We start from the raw sequence: 12,115 nt of genomic DNA, 5'->3' as shown, positions 1-12,115 counted from the left end.
CGAATTGTCTGCCATCTCTAATGAGATTTTAGCAGCTTGCACCCCATAGATTCCCAGTTTCTCTATTACAGAGAGGGGCATGAGGTTTATCCCTAAACTAAGGTCACACAGAGCCTTTTCAAAGAGCATGGTGCCTATGGTACAAGGTATTATGAACTTTTCAGGATCCTGTTTCTTCTGAGGCAATGTCAGTTGATCCAGATCACTTAGTTCATTGGTGAACAAGGGAGGTTCATCTTCCCAAGTCTCAATACCAAATAATTTGGCATTCAGCTTCATGATTGCATCAAGGAACTTGGCAGCTTGCTCTTCAGTGACATCCTCATTCTCTTCAGAAGAGGAATACTCATCAGAGCTTATGAAGGGCATAAGGAGGTTCAATGGAATCTTTGTGGTCTCTAGATGAGTCTCAGATTCCTTTGGTTCCTCAGAGGGAAGCTCCTTATTGATCATTGGACGTCCTAGGAGGTCTTCCTCCTTGGGATTCACGTCCTCTCCTCCCCTTATAGGTTCGGCCATGGTGATCAATTCAATGGCCTTGCACTCTCCTTTTGGATTTTCTTCTGTATTGCTTGGGAGAGTACTAGGAGGGATTTCAGTGATCCTTTTACTCAGCTGGCCCAATTGTGCTTCCAAATTTCTAATGGAGGATCTTGTTTCATTCATGAAACTCACAGTGGCCTTAGATAGATCAGAGACTAAGTTTGCTAAATTAGAGGTATTTTGTTTAGAGTTCTCTGTCTGTTGCTGAGTGGATGATGGAAAAGGTTTACTATTGTTAAACCTATTTCTTCCACCATTATTAAAGCCTTGTTAAGGCTTTTGATCCTTCCATGAGAAATTTGGATGATTTCTCCATGATGAGTTATAGGTGTTTCCATAAGGTTCACCTAAGTAATTCACCTCTACTATTGCAAGGTTCTCAGGATCATAAGCTTCTTCTTCAGAAGATGCCTCTTGAGTACTGTTGGATGCAGCTTGCATTCCATTCAAACTTTGAGAAATCATATTGACTTGCTGAGTCAATATTTTGTTCTGAGCCAATATGGCATTCAGAGTATCAATTTCAAGAACTCCCTTCTTCATAGGCGTCTCATTACTCACAGGATTCCTTTCAGAAGTGTACATGAACTGATTATTAGCAACCATGTTAATGAGTTTTTGAGCTTCTGCAGGCATTTTCTTTAGGTGAATGGATCCACCTGCAGAAGTATCCAATGACATCTTTGATAGCTCAGATAAACCATCATAGAATATATCCAGGATGGTCCATTCTGAAAGCATGTCAGAAGGACACTTTTTGGTCAGCTGCTTGTATCTTTCCCAAGCTTCATAGAGGGATTCACCTTCTTTCTGTCTGAAGGTTTGAACATCCACTCTAAGCTTGCTCAGCTTTTGAGGAGGAAAGAACTTGGCTAAGAAAGCCGTGACCAGCTTATCCCAAGAGTTCAGGCTATCCTTGGGTTGAGAGTCCAACCACACTCTAGCTCTGTCTCTTACAGCAAAAGGGAAAAGCATGAGCCTGTAGACTTCAGGATCTACTCCATTAGTCTTAACAGTATCACATATCTGCAAGAATTCAGTTAAGAACTGAAAGGGATCTTCAGATGGAAGTCCATGAAACTTGCAGTTCTGCTGCATCAGAGAAACTAGCTGAGGTTTCAGCTCAAAATTGTTTGCTCCAATGGTAGGGATGGAGATGCTTCTTCCATGTAAATTGGAATTTGGTGCAGTAAAGTCACCAAGCATTCTCCTTGCATTATTATTATTTTCGGCTGCCATCTCCTCTTCCTGTTCGAAAATTTCTGAAAGGTGCTTGCTGGATTGTTGTAATTTAGCTTCTCTTAATTTTCTCTTCAGAGTCCTTTCAGGTTCTGGATCTGCTTCAACAAGAATGTTCTTGTCCTTGCTCCTGCTCATATGACAAAGAAGAGGGCACAGAAAAATAATAATAATAATAATAATAACAAGGATCCTTTATACCACAGTATAGAGGTCCCTCTGTGAGTGGAAGAAAGGAAGGGGACAAAGAATGTAATGTAAGGAAAGAAACACAAGGGTGAGGAGAGCGGAGATGTGAGATGAGGAGATGTTGGTAGATGAATAAATAAATAGAATAAGATGAGAGAGGGAGAATTTCGAAAATAATTTTTTTAAAAAAGGAGTTAGTGATTTTCGAAAACAGTTTTTTGAAAAAGGTTAGTAATTTTCGAAAATTAAGATAAAAAATTAAAATAATTAGTTAATTAAAAAAATTTTTGAAAAAGAGGGAGATATTTTCGAAAATTAGAGAGAGAGAGAGAGAGTTAGTTAGGTAGTTTTGAAAGAGATAAGAAACAAACAAAAAGTTAGTTAGTTAGTTGAAACAAATTTGAAAGTCAATTTTGAAAAGATAAGAAGATAAGAAGTTAGAGAAGATATTTTGAAATCAAATTTTTGAAAAAGATAAGATAAGAAGATATTTTTTTGAAAAGATATCATTGAAATTAGTTTTGAAAAAGATTTGATTTTTAAAGTCACAATTAATGACTTGATTCACAAGAAATCACAAGCTATGATTCTAGAACTTAAAGTTTGAGTCTTTCTTAACAAGTAAGTAACAAACTTGAAATTTTTGAATCAAAACATTAATTGGTGATGTTATTTTCGAAAATTAAGAGATAAAGATAAGAAAAAAATTTTTGAAAAATATTTTTATAATTTTTGAAAATAACTAAGAAAAATAAAAAAGATTTGATTTTTGAAAAAGATTTTGAAAAAGATAAGATTTTTAAATTGAAAATTTGATTTGACTCAAAAAAACAACTAGATTTTTTTTAAAAAATTTTGAAAAAGTCAATTCAAATTTTCGAATTTTTAAGAGAGAAAAAGGGAAAGATATTTTTTTGATTTTTGAATTTTTATGATGAGAGAGAGAAACATGAAAATGATGCAATGCATGAAAATTTTTAGATCAAAACAATGAATGCATGCAAGAATGCTATGAATGTCAAGATGAACACCAAGAACACTTTGAATGTCAAGATGAACACCAAGAACATATTTTTGAAAAATTTTTAATGCAAAGAAAACATGCAAGACGCCAAACTTAGAACTCTTTAATGCTTAGGCACTAAGAATTCAAGAATGCATATGAAAAACACCATACAACACAAAACAAGAAAACATCAAGATCAAACAAGAAGACTTACCAAGAACAACTTGAAGATCATGAAGAACACTATGAATGCATGAATTTTTCGAAAATTTTATGCAAACTTTAAAACATGCAATTGACTCAAGACTCAAACAAGAAACACAAAATATTTTTTATTTTTATGATTTTCTATTTTTTTTTTTTTTTCGAAAATTAATTTGAAAAAGAAAAATAAGGATTCCAAAATTTTTAATATGAATTCCAGGAATCTAGCATTCTTATTCTAAAGCTCCAATCTGAGGGTTAGGCATGGCTTAATAGCCAGCCAAGCTTTAGTATGTAACTCAGACATGACACGCCTGACATTCCCTATCCAAAAGAATTAGACATGGCTTCACAGCCAGCCAGGCTTCAACATGCTTCATGAAACACTAGAATTCATTCTTAAAAATTCGGAAGAAAAATATATTTTTGAAAACATTTTTTTAAAAAAAAAAATTTTCGAAAACAAAGGAGAAATTTTTGAAAGATTTTTGAAAATTTTTTGAAAATAAAACAAAAAGAAAATCACCTAATCTGAGCAATAAGAAGAACCGTCAGTTGGCCAAACTCAAACAATCCCCGGCAACGGCGCCAAAAACTTGGTGCACGAAATTGTGATCCCTGGTAATAGCTCCAAAAACTTGGTGCTCTAATCTTAATTCATAATTTGTCACAACTTCGATACAACTAACCAGCAAGTGCACTGGGTCATCCAAGTAATAAACCTTACGTGAGTAAGGGTCGATCCCACGGAGATTGTTGGTATGAAGCAAGCTATGGTCACCTTGTAAATCTCAGTCAGGCGAATATAAAATAGTCATGGAGTTTTCGAAAATAGATAATAAAATAAGGATAGAAATACTTATGTAGATCATTGGTGAGAATTTCAGATAAATGCATAGAGATGCTTCGTTCCTCTGAACCTCTGCTTTCCTGTTGTCTTCATCCAATCAGTTTTACTCCTTTCTATGGCTGGCTTTATGTAAGGGCATCACCGTTGTCAATGGCTACTTCCCATCCTCTTATGAAAATGATCCAAATGCTCTGTCACAGCACGGCTAATCATCTGAGGTTCTCGATCATACTGGAATAGGATTCACCCTCCTTTTGCGTCTGTCACTACGCCCAGCACTCGCGAGTTTGAAGTTCATCACAGTCATTCAATCCCAGAATCCTACTCGGAATACCACAGACAAGGTTTAGACTTTCCGGATTCTCATGAATGCCGCCATCAATCTAGCTTACACCACGAAGATTCTGATTAGGAGATCCAAGAGATAATCATTCAATCAAAGGTAGAACGGAAGTGGTTGTCAGACACGCGTTCATAGGGAATGATGATGATTGTCACGTTCATCACATACAGGTTGAAGTGCGAATGAATATCTTAGAAGCGGAATAAGTTGAATTGAATAGAAAAACAGTAGTACTTTGCATTAATTCATGAGGAACAGCAGAGCTCCACACCTTAATCTATGGAGTGTAGAAACTCTACCGTTGAAAATACATAAGTGATAATGGAGTTCATTGGTCTCGGCCCCAGAGGGAAATCGGAGTAACCAAGACTTGATCCGAAGATGAAAATACAATAATAAAAAGTTCTATTTATAATAAACTAGTCACTAGGGTTTACAGAAGTAAGTAATTGATGCATAAATCCACTTCCGGGGCCCACTTGGAGTGTGCTTGGACTGAGCTTGAAGTCTACACGTGGAGAGGTCATTCTTGGAGTTGAACGCCAGCTTTTGTGCCAGTTTAGGCGTTGAACTCCACTTTGCAACTTGTTTCTGGCGCTGAACGCCAGAATTGGGCAGAGAGCTGTCGTTAAACGCCAGTTTGCATCGTCTAAACTTGGGCAAAGTATGGACTATTATATATTTTTGGAAAGCCCTGGATGTCTACTTTCCAACGCAATTGGAAGCGCGCCATTTTGAGTTCTGTAGCTCCAGAAAATCCAGTTTGAGTGCAGGGAGGTCAGAATCCAACAGCATCAGCAGTCCTTCTTCAAGGCCGTCGCTCAACGGATAAAAGTTACTCTAGGGATAACAGGCTGATCTTCCCCAAGAGCTCACATCGACGGGAAGGTTGACCTGTGCCTGTTTGAACAGCCTCAGTTAATCCTGTCTTTCTTTGATAAGAGTCCATACGATTCTTATAGGATTCGGATTCCTCTTCCGAATGAAATTCAATGGGATCCATAGAGAATCTGTTTATCATAAAGGGATTCGTTGTTCCTGACTCTGCTTCACCTTAATTGTTATTTGAACAAGAACATTCTGTAGTCTTAGTAAGAGGGGGAAGGGTTAAGGATTTACCCGGTGTGAGATATCACATTGTTCGAGGAACCCTAGATGCTGTCGGAGTAAAGGATCGTCAACAAGGTCGTTCTAACAATTTCTATTAGAAATGAATTTTCTAGCATTTGACTCCGTACCACTGAAAAGTTTAGCCGTACATTTGAAAGATAGCCCCCCCAAAAAAAGGCGTAACGATCTGGGCACTGTCTCGGAGAGAGGCTCGGTGAAATAGACATGTCTGTGAAGATGCGGACTACCTCCACCTGGACAGAAAGACCCTATGAAGCCCGAACACAGCTTACAACTTTCATCGTACTGTGCTCTCCAAAGAGCAACTCTTCTCAAAATCTCAAAAGGTGTTGAGTTGGAATCCCATTCTAACTAAGGATTCGCGGTAATGATAGTTTCTTGTACCTGAACCGGTGGCTCACTTTTTCTAAGTAATGGGAAAGAGGACCGAAAACTGTCCCTTGGCCCGTAGGTCCTGGCACAAGGTTAGAATTCTAGCTCTTCCAGAGTGGTATCTCACTGATGGCTCGGGCCCCCCCGGAAGGAGGCCTTCTTCGCCCTCCACCTAAGCTGCGCAGGAAAAGCCCAAAGCCAATCCCAGGGAACAGTGAAGCTTCATAGGGTCTTTCTGTCCACCCGAGTCCATTAGTATGGAACATTCTCTTTTCCAAGTGAAATCCCCTAGTATATGAAAGAGTGAAAAAGTGCTTTCGTTGTCATCTGATTTTTGCTCAAGTCCCTCAATTTCAGCCAGAAAATATCTAAAATCACAGAAAAGCACATAAACTCATAGTAAAGTCCAGAAATGTGAATTTAACATAAAAACTAATGAAAACATCCCTAAAAGTAACTAGATTCTACTAAAAACATACTAAAAACAATGCCAAAAAGCGTATAAATTATCCGCTCATCAAGCATACATTAAACTACCCACGGCTGATGCATATGGAACTTTTTCCATGTCTTTCTTTTCTTCATCACTTGACGGACTTTGCTTGTGACTCAATTTGAAGTGTGTAGCAAGAGGAGTACTAACGGCCTTTGCTTTCTCCATTTGGAACTTGTGCAACATTGTCTCTATATATTTCTCTTGTGACAACCAAAGTTTTTTTTCGCTTTTCTATCATGCTCGATTCTTATACCAAGAATCTCCTTTGCCGGCCCAAGGTCCTTCATTGCAAATGACACTACAAGTTTCTTCTTTAACATATCAATCCTAGAAGCATTCTGACCAACAATAAGCATGTCATCAACATATATCAAAAGGGTAATAAAATCATTACTAGCAAACTGTTTAACAAATACACAATGATCATAAGTAGTCTTTTTGTAGCCTTGTTCTGCCATAACAAACTCCAACTTCTTGTACCATTGTATTGGAGCTTGCTTCAAGCCATACAAGCTCTTCTTCAGTTTGCAAACATGATCCTCTTTGTCTTTTACCATGAAACCTTCAAATTGTTCCATGTAAATTTTATCCTTAAGATCACTATGAAAGAAAGCAGTTTTCACATCCATCTGCTCTATCTCTAAATCAAGACTTGCAGCCAAACTCAAAATAGTCCTAATAGAAGATCTTCTCACAACCGGTGAAAAGATTTCATTATAGTCAACTCTCTTTTTCTGCCTGTAGCCCTTGACCACCAATCTAGCCTTGTACCTTGGACACTAAGAATTTTCTTCATGCTTCAACTTATAAACCCACCTATTCTGCAAAGCTTTCTTCCCTTTTGGAAACTTCACAAGCTCAAATGTTTGATTATCATGCAATGATTTCATTTCATCTTGCATTGCATCAAACTATTTCTTATTGTCATCGCCTTCCATAGCTTCCGCAAAGCATTCAGGTTTTCCCCCATCAGTCAAGGTCACATATCCATTAGTAAATATCACATACTCATTAGAAGGATACCTCATTGAAGGTCGTCACTCTCTAGTAGACCTCCTAGGATAAAAACCTTGTGGATCTTCAGGTAGCTCAGGTTGATTATCAGCATCATCATCAACTGGAGCATCAATCGGATCTCCCATCTCCTGGTCATCAAGAACCAAAGGCTCATTTTGCTGCATATGCTCCTGGTCTTGATTCTCTACTAGTTCTGACGAAGGAGGAGGCTGAATTGGATCTACATCAGTCAAGTCACTGCTCTCTTGTGATTGACTCTTCTCTACCTTATCAATGTCCTCAATGGTCTAGTCTTCAATAAACTCTACATCATGGCTTTTCTTACAAGCTTCTTTTCAACTGGATCATAAAGCATGTAACCAAACTCATCTTGACCATACCCAATAAAAAAACACTACCTTGTCTTCACATCCAACTTGGACCTCTCATCCTTTGGAACATGAACAAATGCTTTGCATCCAAAGACTCTCAAGTGACCATACGAGACATCTTTGTCCGACCAAACTTGATCTAGAAGATCAATGTCCAAAGCAGTTATAGGACTCAGATTAATCACATGAGCCGCTATAAGTAGCACTTTACCCCAAAAGACTTTAGGTAGCTTAACTTCAGTAAGCATACACCTAACTCTTTCAATCAATGTTCTATTCATCCTTTCTGCCAAATCATTCAACTGAGGTATTTTAGGAGACGTATTTTCATGCCTAATGCATTGCTTCTTGCAATACTCATCAAATGATCCACAATACTCACCACCATTATCAGTGCAAATACATTTAAGTTTTTTACGTGTTTGTCTCTCAACCAAAGCTTGGAATTGTTTAAACTTTTCCAAAGCTTGGTTCTTTATTTTCAAAGCATAAGTCCAAAGATTTCTTGAATGATCATCAATAAAAGTAATAAAGTAAATAGCTCCACTAAAAGACCGTACCTTCAAAGGACCACAAATATCGGTTTGCACCAATTCCAAGAAGTTTGATTTTCTTGAAGGCTGATTCTTCTTGAAGGATAATCTTCTTTGTTTGCCAACCATGCAATGAGAATATTTCTTCAACTCTTCATTCTTCAAACTGGAAAGAGTATCCTTTTGAGCCGAACAATTAAGTCATTTTTCACTAATATGACCAAGTCTTATGTGCCACAAGCTACAAATTTCTTTATTTTCAACCTCATTCACACTACCTTTTGCAATCATGGCATGCATCACATACAAATTTGAAGTACCTTTTTCTCAAGCCACCACTAATTTACCTTTAGTAAGCTTCCATTGTCCACAGCTGAAAGTGTTTACAAAACCTTCATTACAAAGCCTTATAACTGAAACCAAATTCAAGCGAACATCTGGAGCGTGTCCAACATCTTTGAGTAGCAGCTTCATTCCCATATTAGTCTCAAGATAAACATCTCCTACACCAATAACCTTGGCCAATCCATTATTACCCATCTTAAGCACTCCAAAATTACCTGGAGTATAAGAAGTGAAGAACTCCTTCTTCGGTGTAACATGTATTGAGGCACCACTATCAATTACCCAGCTGAACTCATCATCAGAAACAAGATTAACCTTGTACTCATAATCAACAATATCAACAGTATGAAGATCATCTGAAATAGAAGATACATGATCATTACCACCATCATCCTTCTTTTCTTGCTTACCTTTGTTCTCCTTTTTCCAAAGAAAGCAATATTTTTTAACGTGACCCATTTTGTGACAATAATGACACTCAACATTCTTGTATCTTGACTTGGATTTACTCCTGCTTTTACCTCTACCCTTTTGACCTCTATTCTGATTTCTCTCCCTGGTTTCAGTGACTAACATTTTAGAGTGTGACGAAGAATTTTACGTCTTCATTCTCATCTCTTCATTTAAAATGCCACCTTTAACAAGTTGCATGCTTACTTTACCATTTAGAGCAGAATTAGTAAGAGAGATACAAAATGTCTCCCAAGGTAGAGTATTTAGCAACCACAATCCTTGAACTGCATCTTCAAACTTGATTTCCATGCTTGACAACTGATCTAGAACCCTTGAAATTCATTCAAGTGATCTAATACTTGTGATTCCTCCTTGTATCTCAAATTCATCAACATATTCAACAAGTACAATTTATTATTGCTAGACTTGGAAGCATACAAGGATTCAGTTTGATTCCACAAAGCCATAGAATGAGTCTCATTAGCAATGTGATTGTAAACATTATCATCCACCCATTGCCTAATAAAACCACAAATTTGTTGGTATTCAAATTTCCATTCTTTTCTATTTTAGATTCTGGTTTTTGTGTAAAAAATATGGATAAATGTAGATTTTTGACAAACAACAAATCCTTCATTTTGCCCTTCCATAGATGGTAATTAGTGCTATTCAAACTTATCATCCTAGTAAAATTATTTGCCTCCATCTTTCGAGCAAGTTATAATCAAATACCCAAAACTAAGCTTTGATGCCGATTGATAGGAATAAAATACACAATTTCCTACTTGCAAGAATTATAAGAGCAACAATATCCATGCACAACAAATATTAACACCAGCACAATAATAGCTAATAGTAGCAGAAAAATCACATAAACCAGAAATTAGAGAAAGCTAACACACCAAGATTTTTAACGTAGAAAACCTCCTTAATGTGAGAAGTAAAAATCACGAGTCACCAAGACCAGAAAATAGCTTTACTATAATGAAAAATAGGGTACAAGAGAGTCATAAATTACTGCACAAAATGTGCATACAACAAGCCAAACAACCCAAGTTTCAAAGCTTTCAAAACAAGAACAAGAAGATGAAAATATCACAAAAATAGAGCTTCTGTGCGTGGCAAATATCTCCCACTACAGATATCAAGTTAAAGATCCGAACGGTGCAAACAAAAAACCAGGTATGTAAAACACACTGTTCAAATTTGAGCTCGATCCAACGGTTAACAAATCCGAAGTGACCAATTTATAAAGACAACTTTGTATTTGTGCGAAAATGGCTTTCTCTCTTCTCTTCTCTCTAGTGTTTGGTGTTCTTCTTGCAAATAGAACATCTCTCCCTCAACCCTAAGTCCCTAACTCACCTAGCCACTTCAACTATTCATAGATTTAGATATTAATATTTGGATTTTTTTTCTCTACATAAGAAGAGGGCCCAAAAAATCTAACAAATACAAGCTTACATTATTTTAACTATTACCATTGTTTTTTTTTTTTGGGATTATATAGCCTTTTATATCTTCAATTCGAGGTCGTTGCCGGATTTTAGATTATAGGAAAAATAGACAAAAGTACACCCGGATTTTTACACGGAGTACAGATGTACTCCTCAATTTTTTAATGAGTCATTTGCACACATGAGTTGCAGCCATTGTTCCAGTTCTACTTGCTGATTTTCTTCCACTGCTTCGGATCAAGCTTGTTCAGATACTCCCATGCTCCAGTATTGATCCGTTGTAGCCTCAACATTGCAGCATCAAATTCTTGAGTTGTGGTGGCTCGACAACACTTCCACACTGCTCCTTTGAGTTGTTTGCCCTTCTATTTATTTGTGAAATTATTCCAAATATGCATAGCACAGAAGCGATGATGAACTCCAAGCATAACTTGTTGGATAGCCGGAATCAGACCCTGTTCAATTAATATGTCAGTGGTTAATACAATTGAAGTTCCAACCATGTTAACAACAACTAACTACATACCTTTTGTTGGTCACTAATGAAGTTCCAACCATGAACCTTGTAGTTGCCCAAGTCATTGTGTAAATGCTCCAAGAACCATTTCTATTTATCTCTAGTTTTTGAATCCACCACGGCATAAGCAATTGGGAAAATCTGGTTGTTTGCATCTTGACTTATTGCAGTGAGTAGCTGTCCTCCATAGAAGCCCTTTAAAAATGTGCCATTAAGGCCAATGAAAGGTCTACACCCTGTATTAGGGTTCATATGGTTCGAAGAAATTAGAGAAGGAAGAGGATGAACAGTGATTTCATTATTCCCTTTTCTTATATTTATTTCAACAAATTTCATAATGAATATTTCTATTTTCCACAGTGTCACCTCAAATTGGCCACATCATACAATACCGTGCCACCTGGCCTCCACCACTGTCGAAAAATTTACTCAGGCCACAGAAGGGTAGAATTGACAACGAAATTTTATATTCATATGTGCAAATGACTCATTAAAAAATTGAGGAGTACATCTGTACTCCGTGTGAAAATCTGGGTGTACTTTTGTCTATTTTTCGTAGATTATATTACGTAAATATAAATAAGTGATAGCAGTGAAAAAAATGAAAAGAGAATAATATTCTTTATTAAACTTTTAGAGAACCACATGAGAGAGTGAGAGAGAGTGAGAGGTGAGGGAGCAAGGGGGGAAACACAGGGGCAGGTGGGTCACATGACTTTGACAAGGATCCACGGATTTGGAACAGGGAAGAGTATCGACGATTGAAACATGAGTCTTTCTCCATTTTTGTGGATCATCTTCCGGAAGACATCTCAAAGAGAGAGTTGTTTCACTTGTTTAACTGGACTGGATGCATCAACGATATCTATCTATCCCAGAAATAAAAGAATGGTGGCATCTACATGTTTGCGTTCATACGGTACACGACGAGATGAGGGGCTTTGAAAGCTATTGCAGAAATGAATCGGCTGAGACTACGAGGCAAGGTTATCTTGGTGCAAGAGGCAAAATACAGAAGGACTTCCGACGCCACAAATGTCGGAAAGGGA

At 37.2% G+C, this 12,115-nt stretch overlaps 1 non-coding gene across 1 annotated transcript; it reads left to right on the top strand.

Moving 5' to 3' along the window:
- The first annotated feature begins 1,278 nt into the window (after positions 1-1,278).
- On the top strand, positions 1,279-1,386 carry LOC112781471 (small nucleolar RNA R71). The gene has a single exon (XR_003192247.1). It is a non-coding gene; the product is annotated as a small nucleolar RNA R71 (small nucleolar RNA).
- Positions 1,387-12,115: the final 10,729 nt, after the last annotated feature.

This window comes from Arachis hypogaea, chromosome 19 (genome assembly GCF_003086295.3).
Source record: "Arachis hypogaea cultivar Tifrunner chromosome 19, arahy.Tifrunner.gnm2.J5K5, whole genome shotgun sequence".
Lineage (NCBI taxonomy): Eukaryota > Viridiplantae > Streptophyta > Magnoliopsida > Fabales > Fabaceae > Arachis > Arachis hypogaea.
Note: the sequence above shows the minus strand (reverse complement) of the source record. Positions and strands in the feature narration are given on the sequence as shown.